Below are 21,754 nucleotides of genomic sequence, written 5' to 3' on the forward strand. Positions count from 1 at the left end.
CTTTTCTTTCAAAGATTGGCACCTGAGCTAACATCTGTTGCCAATCTTTTTTTTTTTCTCCCCAAAGCCCCCTAGCACATAGTTGTATACTCTTTATGTAGGTCCTTCTGGCTCTGCTATGTGGGACGCAACCTCAGCATGGCTTGATGAGTGATGCTAGGTCCTCCCAGGATCCAAACCGGTGAAACCCTGGGCTGCCGAAGTGGAGCGCATGAACTTAACCCTTGGTCATGGGGCTGGCCCCATAGTGTGTGTCTCAAACAGATAAGGACTTTAAAAAATACCATTAGCACACCCAACAAAATTAAACATAACTCTTTAATGTCATCTAATACTTAGTATATATGCAATTTTTCCCCATTGTCTCAAAAACTTTTAGTGTTTAATGAGGGTCCAAGCAAGGTCTACTTGCTGCATTCATTGATGTATCTCCTAGATCTCTTCTAACATACAACAATTCCGCTTCCCTTTTTGTGGTTGATGATGATGATGCCACTTACTGAAGGAACTGGATGGGGTGACCAACAGAATTTTTCACATTCTGGATTTGGCTGATTGTATCTTCATGTGTCATTTTACATGTTCCTGTCCCTGGTATATCCTGTAAACAGTTAAATGTAGAGCCAGAGAGGATTTACAGTAAAACAAAATGTTTCAATCCATTATAATCATTACCCTTTTTTTTAAAGACTATTTTCCCTTTTTCTCTCCAAAGCTCCCCGGTACATAGTTGTGTATTTTTAGTTGTGGGTCCTTCTAGTTGTGGCATGTGGGATGCCGCCACAGCATGGCCCAATGAGTGGTGCCATGTCCAAGCCCAGGATCTGAACCGGTGAAACCCCTAGACACTGAAGCAGAGCGTGCGAACTTAACCACTCAGCCTTGGGGCCGGCCCCATCATTACCCTTTTTTTAATGTTCAAATTGTCTCATAAAACATTCAGTTTCTTCTGTGCCCTTTGGCACAATTCTAGTAGTCTTTAGGGGCTTTCTTGCTTTACATTTTGTACATTTCCTGCCCTAGACACAAAATCAGCCATTTATCCAAGGAATCCTAATTCACTTTAGTGAGAAATGGTATTTGTATTTCTAATTTTGTATTTTTTCTTAAAGAGGACCTGAAATTTGTCCTAATTGATGAGTAATCTTAAGGAGATGGCATCCTCACAGTAGAAAACTTGTCTTAGGTCATCTAATCTCTGGGCCAAAACTTTCCCCTTAAAAGTGGTAGGGGCAGTTTCTGCCAACATTTATCTAGGCTGGCTACCCCTTCATTCATTCACTCAACCAATATCTGCTGAGCAGCCATTTGTGCCAGACACTGCTCAAAACTCTGGGAACACACCGGTGAACAAAACACAAAAATGCTTGTCCTCATGGATTTATCTTGATTATTGTTTGTCAATAAGTAAATATGTAGCACGTCAGAAGGAATAAGTGTTAAGGAGGAAAATGTGGCAGGGAAGAGGACGGGAAGGTATAGTGGGTTGAACAGTGGCCAGGCCCAAAATGTCCATGTTCAAGTCCCCAGAACCTGTGAATGTGACCTTACTTGAAGAAAGAGTCTCTGCAAATGTAATTAAGGATCCTGATGAGATAATCCGGGATTATTGAGGTGAGCCCTAAATCCAACAAGTGTCTTTATAAGAAACAAGAGATACCTCACACTCATTAGAATGGCTACTATCAAAAAAAAACAGAAAACAAGTGTTGGTGAGGATGTGGGGAAATTGGAACCCTTGTGAATCACCTGTGGTAATGTAAATTGTTGCAACCACTATGGAAAATAGTATGGAGGTTCCTCAAAAAATTAAAATAGAATTGTCATATGATCTGGCAACTCCACTTCTGGGTAGATCTCTAAAACAAATGAAAGGATTTTCAAAAGATATTTGCACATCCATGTTCATAGCAACACTATTCACAATAGCCAAGAGGTGGAAGCAACCCAAATGTCCATCAATGGATGAAGACACAAGGGATAAACAAAATGTGATACACACATACCATGGAATATTATTCAGCTTAAGGAAGGAAATTCTGTAATATCTACAACATGGATGAACCTTGAGGACATTATGCTGAGTGAGATAAGCATGTCACAAAGGACAAATACTGTATGATTCCATTTATATGAGGTATTTAGAGTAGTCAAAATCATAGAAATAGAAAGTGGAATGGTGGTAGCCATGGACTGCAGGGAGGGAGGAATGGAAAGTTATTGTTTAATGGGTGTGGAGTTTCAGTTTCAGATGATGAGAAAGTCCTGGAGATGTTTCACAATATTGTAAATATACTTAATGCCACTGAACTGTACACTTTAGAGAGCTACCCAGACAAAAGGGGGAGGCTATGTGATCACAAAGGCAGACATTGGAGTGATGCAGCCACAAGCCAATGAATGCCTGGAGCCACCAGAAACTGGAAGAGACAAGCAATGAAATCTCTCCTAGAGTCTCTGGAGGGAGCACAGCCCAGCTGACACCTTAATTTTGGACTTCTGCCCTCTGGAATTGTGACAGAATAAATTTATGTTGTTTTAATCCACCGTGTTTGTGGTAAATTGTTATGGAAACTAACATAGGGAGTGTCTGGTTAGAGGTGGGGTGGGATACAAGAGTGGCCAAGGAAGGCTCACTGAGGTGCCATGTGAAAGGGGCCCTTAAGGGGTAGGTCCTACAAGTACTGGAGGAAAGAGTGAAAGCCCTGAGGCTGGCATGTGTCTGCTGAGTTAAATAAGGGCAAGGAGGCCAGTGTGGCAGGAAAGAGTTGAGGAAAGGAGGCGGAAATGAGATCGTAGGTGGATTAGGAGGGTTAGGTAGCCCTTTTAGACCATTTTAAGGACTTTGGCAAATGAACCCCTTAGGGGATTCTGAGTGAGGAATGACTTGATCTGACTTAAATTTTAAAATTATCATCCTGTCCAGGCAAAAGATGATCAATGTATAACAGAAGGATCATTAATGGGTACAAAATATTTTTTAAGTAATGTTTAACCTGAATCAGGTCTTTTGTCCCATCTTGCAGTTTACTAGAAATTCAGAAGTTAGAGGACATTGTGAGGAAATAATAAGGAAAATCAGACTATGGAACAATTGGTTTCAACCTTTCAAAAACTAAAGGGAGCAAAAAATAAAGTGGGGGAAAGGTACTAATTTAAAAAAGACTAGAGATACATAACACCAAATAAGACATGTGAACCTTGACTGGACCTTGGTGTGGTAGAACAGTGTCAACAATCCCTCCCATCCTTGCATCCACATGATGCTCTTCCCATTGAGGCATGGAATCTATTTCCCTTCCACTGGAATCTAGACTGGCCCTGTGATTTGCTCTGACCAATTCAATGCAGTAGAAGAGAAACTGTATGGCTCTGGAGCCTAGGCCTTAAGAGGCCTTACGGATTCCATTTTCACTGCCTTGGAACCCAGCTGAAATGAGGTCCAGCCCACCCAATAGAGCTGCCAGCCATTGGAATGAAGCCATTTTGGATCCTCCAGTCCCAGAGGAGCTGCCCCAGCCAATATCACAGGGAACAAAGGTGAGTTATCCACACCATAACCACTGTGTCCAATTATGCAACTGGAAAAAATGAGGATGCTCTCTATGAACTAATATAGAAGGATTTCCAGGATAAACTGCTAAGTTTAAAAAGCATGGTGAGAAGAAGAGTACCTAGTAAGCTATCTTTGGTGTTTGTATTTGCACGAAAAACACTAGAAGATATAAGACTCTAGTATAAGTGGTTACTTATAGGTAACGTGGATATTCAGCCAATATACACCAGTATGGTTTCAGATTAAAAAATAGAAATACTTCTGTCCTAGTTGGTAAATGGCCACTCTCCAAGCCCCTGAACTCCCTCCACCTCTGCTCTCACCTCAGGATACCTTATAGCCCCATGACACAACAAATTAAGAGTTGCCTCTGGCAGGGAAGGACTCTGGTAGGCTAGCAGATAATGAGATGGATGGTAACAGGGGTACAAGGGGGACTTTGCAAACTAAACCTTTTAATATCTTTTTGATTTCTGAACCATGTGAATATGTTACCTATTTAATAAAATAAAATTTAAAAAATAAAGCAGGGGCCAGCCTGGTGGCGCAGCGATTAAGTGCACATGTTCTGCTTCGGTGGCCCGGGGCTCACCGGTTCAGATCCTGGGTGCGGCCATGGCACCACTTGGCAAGCCATGCTGTGGCAGGTGTCCCACATATAAAGTAGAGGAAGATGGGCATGGATGTTAGCTCAGGGACAGTCTTCCTCAGCAGGAAAAAAAGAGAGAGAGAGAAAGAGAGAGAGAGAGGAGGATTGGCAGCAGATGTTAGCTCAGGGCTAATCTTCCTAAAAAAGAAGAAAAAACTAAAGCAGTGCTAGTGCCATTCTCTATCACAGTACCCTGTCTTACGGATTTCAAAACATTAATTGCTATCTTGTTGGCTTACCCTAAAATGTAGCTCCATGACAACATAGCTCCTGTCTGTGTTGTGTTCACCTCTGTATCCCCAGCACCTAGAACCAAAGTGGTATAAATATTTGTTGAATGAATGCAGAATGTCTACTTTGATGAAAAAGCATACTGAGCAGGAAATCCACCAAAGCCAGTGCTCAGAGGAAAATTTACAGTTGTAAATGTCTACATTAAAAAAAGAAGAAAGAAATCAAATCAGTAGCCTAACTTTACACTTTGAGGAACTAAACAAGAAAGAAAAAAAAGAGCAAACTAAACCCAAAGCTAGCAGAAGGAAAGAAATAATAAAGATTAAAACAAAGGTAAATAAAACAGAATGGGAAAACAATAGAGTCAATGAAAGTAAAAGTCAATTCTTTGAACAGATCAACAAAATTGACAAACATTTAGCCAGACTGACAAAGAAAAAAAGAGAAGACATAAATCACTAAAATCAAAAATGAAAGTAGAGACATTACTACTGACCTTACAGAAATAAAAAGGATGATAAGAACACTATGAACAATTGCACACCAACAAATAAGATAACTCAGATGAACTGGACAAATTCCTAAAAAAAACACAAGTCACCTAAAATGACACAATAAGGAAAAGTCCAGGAATGGATGGCTTCCCTGGTGAGTTCTACCAAATATTTAAAGAAGAATTAATACCAATCCTACTTAAATTCTTCCAACTAATTGAAGAGGAGGAATACTTCCTAGTTCATTCTATGAGGCCAGGATTACACTGATTTTAAAGCCAAAGACATCACAAGAAAAGAAAATATCTTTTATGAATATAGATTCAAAAACCCTCAACAAAGTACTAGCAAACCAAATCCAACAGCATCTTAAGAGGATTATACATCATGACCAAGTGGGATTTATCCCATGAATGCAAGGGTGGCTCAACATAAGAAAACCAGTCAATGTAATATATCACATTATTAGAATGAGGAGAAAACCTACAATTACCTTAACTTATGCAGAAAAGGCACTTAACAAAACCCAACACCCTTTCATCATCAAAAACACTCAGAAAACTAGGAATGGAAGGAAACTTCCTCAACATGATAAAGGACGTGTGTGGAAATCCCACAGCAAACATCTTAATGGTGAAAGACTGAAAGCTTTTCCCCTAAGATCAGGAAGAAGATAAGGGAGTCTGCTTTCACCAGTGCTATTCAAGATTGTACTGGATGTTCTAATCAAAAGAATTAGGCAAGGAAAAGAAACAGATGGCATTCAAACTGGAAAAGATGGAAGTAGACAAAGTCCCAAAGAATTCAAAAGAAAGCTACAAGAGCTAATAAATTCAGCAAAATTGCAGGATATAAAATCAGTTGCATTTCTACACACTCAAAGTGAACAACCTGAAAAGAAAATTAAGAAAAGAATTCAATTTGCAATAGCATCAAAAAGAATGAAATCATTAGGAACAAATTCAGCCAAGGAGGTGAATGACCTGTGCACTGAAAACTACAAAACAGTTCTCAAAGAAATTAAAGAAGACACTACTAAATGGAAAGACATGGACTGGAAGACTTAGTATTGTTAAGATGTCAATACTACCCAAAGCAACCTGCAGAGTCAACCCAATCCCTATCAAAATTCTAACAGCCTTTTTTTGCAGAGTGGAAAAGCCAATCCTTAAATTTACAGTCATGTGCCACGTAACGACATTTCAGTCAATGACAGGCTGCATATATGACAGTGGTCCCATAAGATTAGTAATACATAGCCTAGGTGTGTAGTAGGTTATACCATCTAGGTTTGTGTAAATATACCCTATGATGTTTGCACAACAAAATTGCCTAACAATGTATTTCTCAGAACACGTCCCTGTCGTTAAGCAATACATGACTCTATATGGAATTGCAAGGGACCCTGAATAGCCAAAACAACCTTGAAAAGAACAGAATTGGAGGGGCCGGCCCCGTGGCAGAGTGGTTAACTTTGCACACTCTGCTTTGGCGGCCCAGGGTTTCACCGGTTCGAATCCTGGGCATGGACATGGCACTGCTCATCAAGCCATGCTGAGGTGGCGTCCCACATGCCACAACTAGAAGGACCCACAACTAAAAATATGCAACTATGTACCAGGGGGCTTTGCGGAGAAAAAGGAAAAATAAAATCTTTAAAAAAAAAAAAACAACAAAATTGGAGAACACACACTTCTGGATTTCAAAACTTACTGCAGTAGCTGGCCCAGTGGCATAGTGGTTAACTTTGCACACTCCATTTTGGTGGCCCAGGTTTCACAAGTTCAGATCCTGGGCACAGACCTACATACTGCTCATCAAGCCATGCTGTGTATACCCATATACAAAGTAGAGGAAGACTGGCACAGATGTTAGCTCAATGACCATCTTCCTCAAGCAAACAGAAGATTGGCAACAGATGTTAACTTAGGGCCAATCTTCCTCACACATAAAACAAAACAAAACAAAACAAAAACACTTACTACAATATTACAGTAATGCAAACAGTGTAGTACTGGCAAACAGATAGCATACAGACCAATGGAATAGAATTGAGAGTCCAGAAATAAACTCAACATATACAGTCAATTGATTTTCAAAAAGGGTGCCAAGTCCATTCAATAGGGAAGGAATCATGTCTTCAACAGACGGTGCTGGGACAATTGGAGTTCCACATGCAAAAAGATGAAGTTGGACCCCTACCCCACATCATATATAAAAAACAACTGAAAATAGATAAACAACCTAAATATAAAAGCTAAAACCATAAAATTCTTAGAAGAAACATAAGGGTAAATCTTCATGACCTCGGATTTGGTAATGGATTCTTAGCTATGATATGAGCAATAACAACAAATAAAATGAACTTCATCAAAATTAAACACTGGTTCATCAAAGGAAATTATAAAGTGAAAAGACAACCTACAGAATGGGACAAAATATCTGCAAATCATATATTTGATAAGGGATCAATACCCAGAATATATAAAGAATTCCTCCACCTGGACATTGAGACAGACAACCCAATTCAAAAACAGGCAAAGGACTTGAATAGACTTTTCTCCAAAGAAGATATACAAATGGCCAGTAAGCACATGAAAAGATGTTCGACATCATTAGTTACTAGGGAAATGCAAATCAAGACAACAATGAGATCACCTCACACATACTAAGATGACTATAATAAAATTTAAAGAGAAAATAGGAAGCACTGACAAGGATTTGGAGAAATTGGAAGCCTCCTGCATTGCTGGTGGGAATGTAAAATGATGTGGCCACTAAGAAACAGTTTAGCACTTCCTCAAAAAGCTAGAGATAGCATTACCATCTGACCCACCAATTCCACTTTTAAAGAATTAGAAACAAGTACTCAACGGATACTTGGAAGCCAATGGTCATTGTAGCATTATTCACAATAGCCAAATGGTGGAAATAACTCAAATGTCCATCAGCTGATGAATGGATAGATAAAGTGTGGTATATCCATACAACGGAATATTATTCAGCCATAAAAAGGAAATTCTGACACATGCTACAACATGGATGAACCTTGAAAACATTCTGTTAAGTGAAATATGTGATCCATAAAAGGACAAATACTGTATGATTCCACTTATATGAGGTACCTAGAGTCATAAAATTTATAGAGACATGCAGTATAATAGAGGTTACCAAAGGAGAAGGGAGAGGGAGGGGAATGGGAAGTTATCACTTCATGATTACAGAATTTCTGTTTGAAGTGGTGAAAAGGTTTCAGAAATATAGTGGTGCTGGTTGCACAACATTGTGGATATAATACCAGTGAATTACACACTTTAAAATAGTTAAAATGGGGCCAGCCCCCATGGCCTAGTAGTTAAGTTAAGCCTGTGCCACTTTGGCAGCCCAGGTTTGGTTCCCTGGACGCAGACCTACACCACTCGTCTGTCAATGGCCATACCATGGCAGCAGCTCACATACAAAATAGAGGAAGACTGGCAGCAGATGTTAGCTCAAGGCGAAACTTCCTCAGCAAAAAAAAAAGTTAAAATGACATTTTTTTCGTATATATATTTTACCACAATAAAAAAAAGAGAGAAAAAAAAATACTGAACTTTGTTCCTTGGTTCCTTAACCTTCTCCCAGTCTCCCAGATCCTTATCCCACACATCAGCCCAACTGTGTTCTCACAAGCACTTACACTCTCTACTTAAAAAAAGAAAAACAAAAAACACCTCTTACTTTGCCTTTCCCTTTTAGAAATTTAAAAACTGCTCTAAGTCTGTATCACACCAGTGAGTGGGTGGCATAGCCCTTGGTCTGAATTCGGGCCCACATTCAGATATTTGTGTTCTCTATGACACTATCATGGTCAGATCTCTGTGGTCCGATCACTGCCCCTGGTCACACCAGTATCCTCTGCTGTGCCTCATGACACAGTCCTTGTCTTCAAGCTGTTGGGAATATATACAGAACAACTCAAGACAGTGTGGAACAGCAATTCCCTAATGTTAGTCATTTGGATGCCACCTCCCCATACTAATATCTAGTTAATATAGTCTTTAAGTGGAACCATTTATTACAAAACTATCATTACTGTAAGTAGAAAAATCAGTATCACTTGCCATAAATATCAAAGATAAACTGTCACAAATCAGGAAGACAAGGCAGTTTAAGCTTTAGCTTTATATTATTGCCCACCAAAAGTTTTGAGCCTAAGGTCTGACCTCTGTCAAAAAAGGAAAGGAAACCAGTGGAGTTAAACACACATTAGCACGAAATGAGGCTTTCTGAACCTTGCTGTAATGAAGACTGAAGAATTGCAAGGGACTCACTTTTTCAGTATGTGAGTGACTACAATTTACCTTATTTCCTCAATTCTGAGACACAATTTTTTTTTAAGTTTTTTTTTTTTATTAATGTTATGGTAGATTACAACCTTGTGAGATTTCAGTTGTACATTTTTGTTAGTCATGTTGTGGGTACACCACTTCCCCCTCTGTGCCCTCCCCCCACCCCCCCTTTTCCCTGGTAACCACCGATCAGATCTCCTTATCAATATACTAACTTCCACCTATGAGTGGAGTCATATAGAGTTCGTCTTTCTCTGACTGGCTTATTTCGCTTAACATAATACCCTCGAGGTCCATCCACGTTGTTGTGAATGGGCCAATTTTGTCTTTTTTTATGGCTGAGTAGTATTCCATTGTGTATATATACCACATCTTCTTTATCCAATCATCAGTTTCTGGGCATGTAGGCTGGTTCCACATCTTGGCTATTGTAAATAATGCTGCGATGAACATAGGGGTGCAACAGACTCTTGAGATTTCTGATATCTGAGACACAATTTTTGTTTTCACATTTAGAAATAGGGCTGCAACTTACGGTCAAGATGTGCTAGTAAAAGCATCTTTTCTTTCTCTGCAGTAAATAAAACATCGTAAAGCCTAAGGCCTGGGCCCTGCCCAGCAGAGTGGTTAAGTTCCCGCTCTGCTTCCCCGGCTGAGGGTTTCGCCAGTTCTGATCCTGGGCCGGGACCTGGGACTGCTCGTCAGGCCATGCTGAGGTGGCATCCCACATGCCACAACTAGAAGGACCCAAAACCAAAATATACAACTATGTACTGGGGCGCTTTGGGGAGAAGGAAAAATTTAAAAAATAATAAGTTAAAAAAAAAGCCTAGGGCCACTTGTATCCAATAAAATGGCTTGATACACCGTCCACGCATTAGCTGAAGGGACCGGCGTCCTACAGCGATCCCGCTGCCCCTTTGGGAAACCCTCGTGTCCACCACGGCTCCACAAACACTCGGATACGCTGAGGCCCGCGCCGGGGCCTCTTGGTTCTCACTCATCCTGCCCACGGGCCGGCGCAGCGCCCCGAGCGCGCAGCGCTGACCAAGGTTCCTTTCTGTTGGGAAACAATCATCACGTCGGCTCAGCCCTCCCTCAGAGGGTTTCTGACAGCCCACTACAGAAGACACTACTAGGCACGGACGAACCCGCTTTCCACACCCTGCAAGCAGGTCCGTTCGGCCCGACGAAGCCCCACCCGGGGCCGCACCCTCTTCGTCAGCTTGGCGGTCACTAACACCCACCGCGAGCGACGCCGGCGCGTCTCTGTGACGCCACGGCCCCGCCCATGCGGCAGGGGCGGGCCTTCTCCTCCTGGGGCGGGCCTGCGTGCTGACGCCACACGCCAGGGCGGAGCCGAGAGTTTGGTGCCCCGGAGTGGGGTGTCGGCGCCTTATTCGGGTGGAGCTGAACCGGAGACAGGTAAGGGCGCGCTGCCGCCGGGCCTGGCCCGGTATGGGAGGCTCCGTACTCATCGGGTAGGAGGCAGGGATCGCGGCAGGGAGTGAGGCCGCTGCGCCCCTGTTGTCGCTGGCGCCGCGGTGACAGGGAGTGAAGCTGGATGGAGCGGGACTGAAGAGGGAGGTGGGTGGGACGGAGCCTGACGGACAGGTGTGGCAGCTAATGGTGCTGCGGGCGTCGCCGGGCGGGCGGAGATTGGCGGGTGCGGGCGCGCGCGGAGGTCGCGAAGGGCGCGGAGCGGCGCGCCATTGGCTGTGGCGGGCCGGGGGAGGGCCGCGCGGCGGATGTGAGGGAACGGGCGCCGCCGCCAGGGTGACCCCCAAGGTCGAGGAAGCGTCACGTGCGAACCGCCTGGCCGTGTCCTCTGTCCGTGCAGACGACGGAAGGATGGCGCGCCCTTGAAGCGGTTGCGGACTTTGGGCCGTCCTCCCAGCCCAGAGCACTATGCGGGTCGGCTCCTGTCCTGGCTGTCCCTCCCACGGTACTCAGTACCTCACCATACCCATCCTTCTCCCGGCGTGCTCCTGGACTGATGCCCTTGAGGAGCGGAATACCTTGCAGTACCCCCCCATGCCCAGTACCCTACCATACCCGTCCTCCTTCCTGCACTCTGAGGGTGAGCCTTTGAGGAATGTATTACTCCACAGCACCCACAGTACATAGTACCCCACCATACTCAGTACCCCACCATACTCATCCTTTCCCTGTGTGCTCCCGGGCTGATGCCCTTGAGGAGCAGATTATCCCTCAGTGCTCACCCTACTCTGTCCCCACTGTACTCATCGTCTCCGTGCCTGCTTCTGAGCTGATGCCCTTGAGAAGCAGAATACCCCACAGTACCCACCATACTCAGTATCCCACTGTACTCGTTCTCTCCTTGCATACTCCTGGGCTGATGCATTTGAGGAGCAGATTATCCTGCAGTACCCACTGTACTTAGTACCCCACCGTGGTCACTACCCCACCTTACTCATCCTTCCTGCTGTCCTTGGGGTGATGCCCTTGATGAGCATGTTTACCCCTGCAGTACCGCACCATTCATCCTCCTTCTGTAGGTTTGGTAGCCCATGTTCAGATGAAGTGCCTTTTCTGGAGGAACACAGTAGTCGTGTACCTTTTCTCTTTTGCAAAACTACCTGACTTAAGTGTAAGCTGTGGCCTGAGACTTAATAGAAAACCTGTGGCTAGGCACTGACTGAGTAGACGAGAACCTGCTGTCTCTCCACTTCACCCAGCACAAAGGAAAGGTGACTGTGAGGTCGGAGGTGTGGGCTCTGTATTGGCGTTTCTCTGTGCCTTGTTCTGCAGTGCTGTACTTTGAAGCAGGACTGGAGGCTCCCTTCCAGGTACACGCTCTGAGCGGCTTTAGGATGAGTGCCCTGGGATGAAGGCTTGTTTGCACTGTGGCACGAGGTGCCAGTAAAACTCCAGTTTTTTGTGCACACCCGCCCCATGTGAAAATATTTAATACTGTTCTAGCTTTGCAGTTAGCTAAGGACTGGATCTTAGAAAGTTGGAGAAACACCAGAGTATCCTCATTGTTTTTTTGAGAGCACTTTGCACATTTCAATTACTTTTTTTTCTTTAACAGCTTTAGTGAAGTACAATTCATGTACCGTACAATTCAGTTATTTAAAGTATACAGTTAAATGGTTTGTACCATATTCAGGTATGCAACCATTACCACAATTCAGTTACTTTTAAAGATAACTTTAATTTCAAAAACGTGAATTTGTTAGTTTCATTTTAATTTGAATGTGCAGTTTATTAAGTACCAAATATTTACTGTGTTTATTATAGGTATATCACATATACATATATGCTTATTGGATCTGCTTTTAACTGATCTCATCCCTCACTGCCCCGTTTGAAAAAAATACTGTGCTGACTACTTTTTAAATTTTTAGATAATTTTTACTTTGAGATAATTGTTCAATTACTGAGAAATTTATACATGTGAATCTATCATATGCAGTTGTAACAAGTAGTATAGGGAGATCCCAGTGTCCCTTTACCCACTTTCTCCAAATGATAACATTTTGCAAAAACTATAGTAGATGTCACAACCAGATGTTGACATTGATAATAATAGAGATACAGAATATTTCCATCACCACTAGGATCCCTCCTGTTGCCTTTTTATAGCCACACCTGCTTCCCTTCTGCCTCCAAGTCCTCAGCTCCTGGCAACCACTAATCTGTTCTCCATTTCTGTAATTTTGGCATGTCAAGAGTGTTATATAAAGAGAATCACAAAATATGTGACCTTTGGGATTGGCTTTTTCCTCTTAGGGTGATTGTCTGAAGATGCATGCAGGTTGGTGCCTCTGTCAGTAGTTTGTTCCTTTTTATGCCTCCAGGCTATGGATGTAGCCAGTGGATTTAGCTCTTCACCCACTGAAGGACATCTGAGTTGTTTTCATTCTTTGGCTATTATGAATATGGCTACTATAAACATTCATATACAGGCTTTTATGTGAACCTAAGTTTTCATTTCTCTGGGATAAATGCCCAGATGTGCAATCACCAGGTCATATAGTGGTCACGTGTTTAGTTTTTTAAGAAATAGCCAAACTGTTTTCTAGAATGGCCTGTACCATTATTACATTCCCTTCGTTAATGTATTTGTGATCCACTTTCTCTGCATCCTTGCCAGCATTTGTTGATCTTACTATTTTTTTATTTTATCCATTGTAATAGATGTGTATGTAGTGATGTCTTATTGTAGTTTTAATTTCCGTTTCCCTGATGGCTAGTGATATTCGGCATCTTTTCATGTGCTTATTGGCTATCTGTATATCTGTTTCTTTGAAATGCTTGTTCGTATCTTTTGCCCAATTTGTAATTGGATCATTTGCTTTTTTTAATGTCAAGTTTTGAGAATTCCTTATATATTCTAGTCCTTTGTTGGATGTGAGGTTCGCAAATATTTTCTCCTATAGCTTGTGTTTTCATCTTCTTCTTTTTTTTTTTTTAATATACTTTACTTTCTTCCCCTTCTTGTTTTTAAAGATTTTATTTTTTTTCCTTTTTCTCCCCAAAGCCCCCTGGTACATAGTTGTATATTCTTCATTGTGGGTCCTTCTAGTTGTGGCATGTGGGACGCCGCCTCAGCGTGGTTTGACAAGCAGTGCCATGTCCACACCCAGGATTCGAACCAACGAAACACTGGGCCACCTGCAGTGGAGCGTGTGAACTTAACCAGTTGGCCATGGAGCCAGCCCCTTCATCTTCTTAACAGGATCTTGCAGAGCAAAAGTTTTTAATTTTGATGAAGTTTAGTTTATCAGTTTTGTCTCTTAGGGATCAGGCTTTTGGTGTCAAGTTTAAGAACTGTTTGCCTAGCTCTAATTCCTGAAGATTTTCTCTCTTTTTCTAAAAGTTTTCTAGTTTTCTGTTGTACATTTAAATCTGTGATCCATTTTGAGTTAATTCCTGTGTAAGGTGTGAAGTCTAGTTTGAGTGGGTTTTGTTTTGTTTTGCCCTATGGATATCCAACCAACACCATTTGTTGAAAGGTCTGTTCTTCCTCCATTGAATTGCTTTTGCACTTTTGTCAGAAATCAGTTGATTGTGCTTGTGTGGTCGGTTTCAGAGTTCTCTGTTTTGTTCCATTGGTCGTTTTGTCTGTCTCACCATTAATACTACACAGCCTTGATTACTGAAGCTTGAAATCTTGAATCTTCCGATAAATCTTAAAATCAGGTAGATTGATTCCTTCCACTTTATTCTTCTTTTTCAAAATTAGTTTAGCTAATCTAGTTCATTGGCCTTCCCATATAAATTTTAGAATAATCTTGCCTATATCTACAAAAAATCTTATCAAGATTTTGATAGGAATTGTGTTATTCATATCTGTATATCAATTTGACCATAGTCAACATCTTTAATATGTTTAATCTTCCAATCCGTGAATACAGCATGTCCTCCATTTATTCACATATTTTCTTTCTTTCGTCAGCATTTTCTAGTTTTCAGCTTATAATCCTGCACGTTTTTTTAGCCTTATACTAAGTATTTACTTTTTTAAATTTTGGTTTTCATGTGTTCATTGATAGCATATAGAAATACAATTGATTTTTGTATGTTTATGTTCTGTTGTATGACCCTGCTGAATTCACTTATTAGTTCTGTGAGTGTTCTTTTAGATTCCTTGATGTTTTGTACGTAGACAATCATGTCATCTGCAAATAGGAGTTGTTTTATTTCTTGTTTTGTTTTTTGATTCTCTGTTTTCTTTTTCCTGACTTCTTGTGGGTTACTTGAACACATTTTAAAATTCCGTTTTTACTTATATATAGTGTTTTTTAGTATATATCTTTGCATAGTTTTTTTAGTGGCTGTGTATTACATTGTATGTACATTGCTTTTCACAGTCTGCTGGGGTCATTATTTTATCAGCTTGAGTGAAGTATAGAAACATACCTCTGTTTACATCACTTTACCCTCCTCAATTTAAAGTTGTCTTAAATATTTCCTCTACATACGTTTAGAACCACATCAGACATGTCATAATTTTTGCTTTGTCCATCACACAGTTTAGAAGACTCAAGAGGAGAAGGAAATTGTATTTACCATGTATTGTTCTTTCCATTGTTCTTTCTTCATGAAATAGGGTCCCTTCTTGCATCATTTCTTTTCTGTTTAGAGAATTTCGCTTAGCCATTCATTTAGAGTAGTTTTACTGGCAGCAAATTCTCTAATAAGTTTTTCTTCATCTGAGACTGTCTTGATTCCCCTTTCATTCCTGAAGGATATTTTCACTGGATATAGGATTCTGGGTTGAGTTATTCTCCTTCAGCACTTCAAGTGTTGTGCCACTTTCTCTTGGCCTCCACAGTTTCTGATGAGAACTATGCTGTTTAAATTGTTTTCAAAAGTTTGTTTAGGATATGTCTTGGAGTGGTTTTTTTGGGTTTATTCTATTTGGGGTTTGCTCAGCTTCTTGAATCTGTAGGTTTATGTCTTTTGACAAATTTGGGAAGTTTTCAGCCATTATTTCTTTGAATACTTTTTCACCCCTCCCTCTTCTCCTGAGATTTTGATGATGTTCATATTCATCAATAGAACTTTTTTTTTATTGTCCCACATGTCCCTGAGGCCCTGTTCATTTTTTTTTTCTAGTCTGTTTTCTCTGTTGTTCAGATTGGATATTTCTTTTGTTCTGTCTTCAGATTCACTGCATTTCTCCTGTCCCCTCCATTCTGCAGTTTAACCTGTTGAGTTTTTTATTTTGGTTATTGTATTTTCTAGTTCTGAAGCTCCCATTTGGTTCTTTATGTGTTCTGTTTCTTTGCTGAGGCTTTTTATTTTTCATTTGTTTGAAGTGTGTTCATAGTTGCTCATGGAAGCATTTTGACGCTAGCCCCTTTAAAATCTTTGCCAGATAATTCTAGCATCTTTGTCATTTTGGTGTTGATGTCTGTAGATTGTCTTTTTTTGTCTTGGTTGAGATCATCCTTGTTCTTAATGTGATAAGTGGTCTTTGATTGCACCCTGGATGTTTTGGGTATTATGTTATGAGACTCTGGATCTTATTTAAATGTCTGAGCACAGCAGAACAGGCTTCCTCTGACACTGCTGGGGGACTGGGGGTGCTGACTGGTGCTGGGTGGGGCTGGATTCCAGGCTCCCTACCTGCCCTCCTTGGTATCTGTAGGGAGGGACTCCTTGTTAACTGCTTTGTGGGTGTAAATTCCCCATTAGGCCTTTGTGATTCCACCCTGCTTGGGAAGGGTGGGGTGCTGCCCTGTAACTGCTGGGCCGGGGTATCTAGGCTCGTTCCTGGCCTCTATGGACATTGTTGGGGGCGGGGTTCATTGTCACTTGTTGGGGTGGAAGTTCCTGATCTCCTCTGACACCACCAGATGGGGTGGGAGTTGGCCACAGTATTTTCTGTGGGGTTGGCTGCGGTAGAGCGGTTATTGACTATAAATGTTCTGTCCTGCTGGGCAGCCCTGTTCCTGGTCCTCTGGCCAGAGAGAGCAAGATTTTGTTGCAGCTTTTTTCATCAACATTAGTTGGCATTTCTGGGTTTTTAGCTTCTTCAACACTGAGTCTGGGATATAGGAAGCAGAAAGAAAACTGAGAACTCAGTGTTTTGTTTTCTTGTGCCTGAGGTCCCTTCCCAGTCTGTCTCCTCCTCTCCACTTTTCAGGGTCTTATGTTTTGTTTTATTTTAAATGTGAAGTCTCATGTTTTTAGCTATGTTTAGTGGGAAACCAAAGTCCTGAATGTGCTTTTAGATTTTTAATAAATATTGACAAATGGCCCTGCTTTCCATAAAGATTTAGTAATTTATACTCTAACTGACACCTTTGAGAAGTGCCTATTTACCTACACCCTTGAGTGCTGCAGTCAGGGCATCTACAGTCGCACAGTTTGGGTCTGGAGGAGGATGGCTCTGCCTTCAGACCCTTGCACTAAAGCTTGTTTAGAGTTCTGACTTTGGAGGTGGAAGCCCCTCCCAGCCATCTGGTCAGCCACCAACTCCAAATTCACTTGTATGTAGGTTTACCTAGGGAACTTCAGCTTTTTAAGAGATATTATTAGATGGTCTTTTTTTCCTGGTAAATTGTAATTCTTGAGTCATAGAAACACTTTTAAAGTGTCCAAGGTACTTTCATGTTTGTATCATAATTACGAAAAACATTGTGAGGGAGCAGGAGTGATTTCTCCCTTCGCTTTACAGGGTGGGAAACTGAACTCAGATCAAGTGACATGTTTAAGGCTCACGTAGCAAGGTAGAATCACGCTGCCTGTCTGCCCTGCAGGCTCAGCCATCATCTCCATCTAGTAATGGCAAAATACTTCTGCGGTTTTAAAGTAATCCTCACTACCTCCCTGTTACTTAGTTTATGTTTGATGAGATATCACAAGCAAAAGACGTCAAACTCTATGACGGTCTCAGCCAGTAAGGGAGAATAGGTATTTGTGCTCTCTCTACATACGTTCTTTGTATCACTGCTAAAACTAAAATAATTACAGGCATGGAGTAACAGCCATGGGTATGTAGCAAACATCATCTTCTTGATTCATCATAAGAATCTTAATGAGTCTGAAACAACAAAAAAAAGAAAATGGAAAATATTTTCAAGATGAGTTTTTGTTCTTTTAAGATGGTTGTCAGGCAACATACGTGTAACAATCACTTAGTGATGAGTGCTCTTTTCGCTCAAATACTCATTTCCTGAGAAACTGTACCCAGACTGTTTTTGCTAGTCATTACCGCAGACTAGCCAACATGATGTTGATAGGTGTTAGGAGTCAGTTTATTTCTTTGTTCTGTGTATGGGGCAGTGGCCTTGGGTGAGGTGTGTCCTGTTTCACTGGGGAAGGTCCCAGCACAGATAAAGTCTTATTTGATTACAGCATATAGTTTGCTAAGGGCAGGGCACTACACTCTTTTTTGGGGGGAGAAGATTAGCCCTGAGCTAACTACTGCCAGTCCTCCTCTTTTTACTGAGGAAGACTGGCCCTGAGCTAATATCCATGCCCATCTTCCTCTACTTTATACGTGGGGTGCCTACCACAGCATGGCTTTTACCAAGCAGTGCCATATCTGCACCCGGGATCTGAACCGGTGAACCCTGGGCCACCGAAAAGAGAAACGTGCAAACTTAAGCACTGTACCACTGGGCTGGCCCCCTAAACTCTTAAAAACAAATTTTGCTTTGGTTTTTGCTTTTTTTTAATGTTATTTTTCTTAAATGTTATAGATTTATGCTTGGTCTTGAAATTAATGGGTTACAAATAGTGTCATTTTGTGTACTTTATTGATAATTGATGGGTCAGTTTTTTTCTTAGACTTCTTTTTTTTAAACAATTTTATTGAGAAGTAATTCACACACCATACAATTCACCTATTTAAGTTGTACAATTGAATGTTTTTCAGTATATTAGAAGGTTCTCCAACCATCAGCATAATCTAGTTTTAGAGCATTTTCATCCCCCCTAAAAAAAAAAACAACCATACCCATTAGTAATCCCATTTTATCCCTGACTCCCTCTGCCCCTAGCCTTGGGCAACCACCACTGGACTTTCTGTCTGTATAGATTTGCCTGTTCTGAACATTTCATATAAATGAAGTCATACAATATCTTGGTTTTTTTGTGAATGACTTTTTTCACTCAATATTTTTAAGGTTCATCTGTATTGCAGCATGTATCAGTATTTCATTCCTTTTTATTGCCTAATACTGTTACATTCCGTGACTGAACTTCATTCTGTATACCCATTCGTCTGTTGATGGGCATTTGAATTGTTTCCACTTTTTGCCTAGTATGAATAATGCTATGAGCATTTGTGTACAAGTTTCTGGGTGAACATATGTTTTCATCTGTCTCGGTTTATATACCTAGGAGTGGAATTGCTGAGTTATGTGGTAACTCTCTGTTTAACTTTTTGAGGAACTGCCAAACTGCTTTCCAAAGTGGCTGCACCAGCTTACTTCTACCAGAGCTGAACAAGGCTTTCAATTTCTCCTCGTCCTCTCCAACACTTGTTTCCTCTTTGATTGTATCTAGTCTAGTGGCATGAAGTGGTATCTTGTGATTTTGATTTGCATTTCCCTGATGACTAATGATATTGAGCATCTTTTAAGGTGCCTATTGGCCGTTTGTGTATCTTCTTTAGAGAAATGTCTAGCATATCCTTTGCCTATTATTTGATTGGGTTATTTTCCTGTTTATTATTGAGTTATAAGAGTTCTTTATATATTCCGTGCACAAGTCCCTTATTAGTTATAAGATTTGCAGATATTTTCTCTGATTGTGTCTTTTTTCGATTGTGCCCTTTGAAGCACAAAAGTTTTTATTTTGATGAAGTCCAATTTATCTATTTTTTTCTTTTGTTGTTTGTGCTATTGGTGTCCTAACTAAGAATCTGTTACCTGACTCAAGGCCACGAATGTTTACTCCATTTTAACTTGTAAGATGTAAAACTTCTAGAGTCTTATAATTTTAGCTGTTACATTTAGATCTTTGATCCACTTTGAGTTAATTTTGTATGTGATGTGAGGTAGGGGGTCCAACGTCATTCTTTTACATGTGGAACTCCAGTTGTCCCCGCACCATCTTTTGAAAAGACTATTCTTTCCCCATTGGATTTTTTTGTTGTCCTTGTCAAATAGAAATATTCTTCTAAACCAAAAATCAGAACTCTTGGACTTTTTGGGCAACTCAGAGCTTTCATGAAAGTGTTTGAACAATTGAATGTCTCTACCAAATGATGCGCTTTTCTTGAAGTTAACTCTGGAATTGGAAGGATGGAATCTGAATCTATCAAAATCTGAAATGTAAACCTATTTGCTCTGTGTGTCCGTCAGACTGTGGACAGAGAACAGCTATTCCTGGTCATCTCTGGGTGGAAGCAGGATGTTGAGCCATCTGCTGAAGAGCAACTTTCTTGATGAGTCATCTTAAAGGAAGTTTGAAAATGGCTAGCTATCCTGGTAACTGTGCTGGGCAGCACCGAATTTGTCTGATTCTTTGGCTGCAGATAGCTGGATAACATGGCTTATTTACAGTGTCATATTGGAGGACTGCTTTGGGAAGAAGAGATGAAATGAGCAGTTTTGTGATTGTTAGTGTAGTGCTTATTAATTGAGTGTTACACCAACTGAATAGTGACAGACAAGTAATGGAGGTGATACTGCGGTTTTTGTTCTAGGAGAAGAACTCAACTCAGAGGCAATTGAGTGTTTCAAGCTGCCTAGATAATAATGACATTGGAGGAAAAAAAGGAGTATTTTCCTTTAGCCCTGAAGAATAATAAGTAAAAATTAGCATTGAAAGCAGCAGTGGTAGTATTTTTGCCATCAGTGTCTTTGATGGCTCTTTGTCTCCATTAAATTTATTAGTGGAAAAAATTGGAGCATAGTTGGAGGTAGGAAGAACTGCTGAAGTAACTTAAACTTCTGACTTCTAAGGTGAAAAACCCACCAGTTATGATTGCATTGTATAGCTATATCCAAAATGTACTGCTTGTCTAGCTTTATGTATTTATTTACTTTTTTGAGGAAGATGAGCCCTGAGCTAACATCCCCCACCAATCCTCCTCTTTTTACTGAGGAAGACTGGCCTTGAGCTAACATCCGTGCCCATCTTCCTCTATTTTATATGTGGGACGCCTTCCACAGGATAGCTTGATAAGCAGTACGTAGGTCAGTGCCTGGGCTCTGAACCAGCGAACCCCGGGCCACCAAAGTGGAGCGCGATAACTTAACCGCTGCACCACTGGGCTGGCCCCTGTCTATCTGTAATTTTTAAGGAGCAAGTTTTTGTTTGTTGTTTAGTTTCTTTTTAAAGCACGTGTTCTGCTCTTCTCTTTTGCTGATGTCTTTTCCAAGCAGCAGAGCAGTCCAGATGCTGTCTCCATCAGTGTCCCTTATGTGTATTCTGATCATATTTGGATCAAGAGGAAGGGTTCTTATAAACAGTATAGAGAATAGTTTATGCAACATTTATTTCTGGATAATTCTCAGCATGTTTCAAAGCTTGGATTCCTTTCTAGTAGATGTGGAGATAAGTGTAATTCCAACTTACAGTCAGAGCACTTGCTTTGAGGCAAATTCATGAGCAACCACACGTTAGGCCAGTAGCTCGTATCCCGGGGCAGAGGGCCCCAGCGGAGCAGGTGGTGGTGAGCCCTGCGCCCTGCCCTGAGGCTCCCCTCCTCTCTCTGGGCCCCTTTTGCTGTGATTGGAAGGTGCCCCTAGGTGACTGGGATTCTTGGGAGGAAAGGAGCAGCCCAGTGTCCTTGTCCCCTCCTAACAGGGTCCCCATCCAGAGGCATGCTGGATTCTTAAATGTGGTTGAAAATGGTTCGAGACACTCTGGGAACAGTCTAAGCTCTTTCATGGTCTTGTGGGTGCCTCAGCCTCTTTTATAAAATGGCTGGGGTTTTTTTGTTTTTTTTTTTTTAGGTTGGCACCTGAGCGAACATTGTTGCCAATCTTTTTTTTTCTTCTCCTCCTGCTCCTCAAAGCCCCCCAGTATATAGTTGTTTATTCTAGTTGTGCCTCTG

At 41.3% G+C, this 21,754-nt stretch overlaps 1 protein-coding gene and 1 long non-coding RNA gene across 11 annotated transcripts in view; one reads left to right on the top strand and one right to left on the bottom strand.

Moving 5' to 3' along the window:
• Positions 1–299: 299 nt before the first annotated feature.
• Positions 300–10,521, bottom strand: LOC111773144 (uncharacterized). Of its 2 annotated transcripts, none has more exons than XR_002807364.2 (3): positions 10,416–10,521; positions 4,445–4,511; positions 300–601 (listed from the first exon to the last, which is right to left on the bottom strand). It is a non-coding gene; the product is annotated as an uncharacterized lncRNA (long non-coding RNA). The 2 variants fall into 2 exon arrangements; XR_011438119.1 differs by having other exon boundaries at positions 301–601; positions 10,429–10,517.
• OGDH (oxoglutarate dehydrogenase) overlaps positions 10,286–21,754 on the top strand; it is a 79,823-nt gene continuing 68,354 nt past the window's right edge. For 8 of the 9 annotated variants that reach the window (XM_070265554.1, XM_005609120.3, XM_070265556.1 and 5 more), the window contains exon 1: positions 10,286–10,689. The gene's annotated coding sequence lies outside the window, so the exon portion shown is untranslated. The remainder of the gene's footprint in view (positions 10,690–21,754) is intronic. The other variant, XM_070265557.1, reaches the window with a different exon arrangement.

This window comes from Equus caballus, chromosome 4 (genome assembly GCF_041296265.1).
Source record: "Equus caballus isolate H_3958 breed thoroughbred chromosome 4, TB-T2T, whole genome shotgun sequence".
NCBI classification, from domain to species: domain Eukaryota; kingdom Metazoa; phylum Chordata; class Mammalia; order Perissodactyla; family Equidae; genus Equus; species Equus caballus.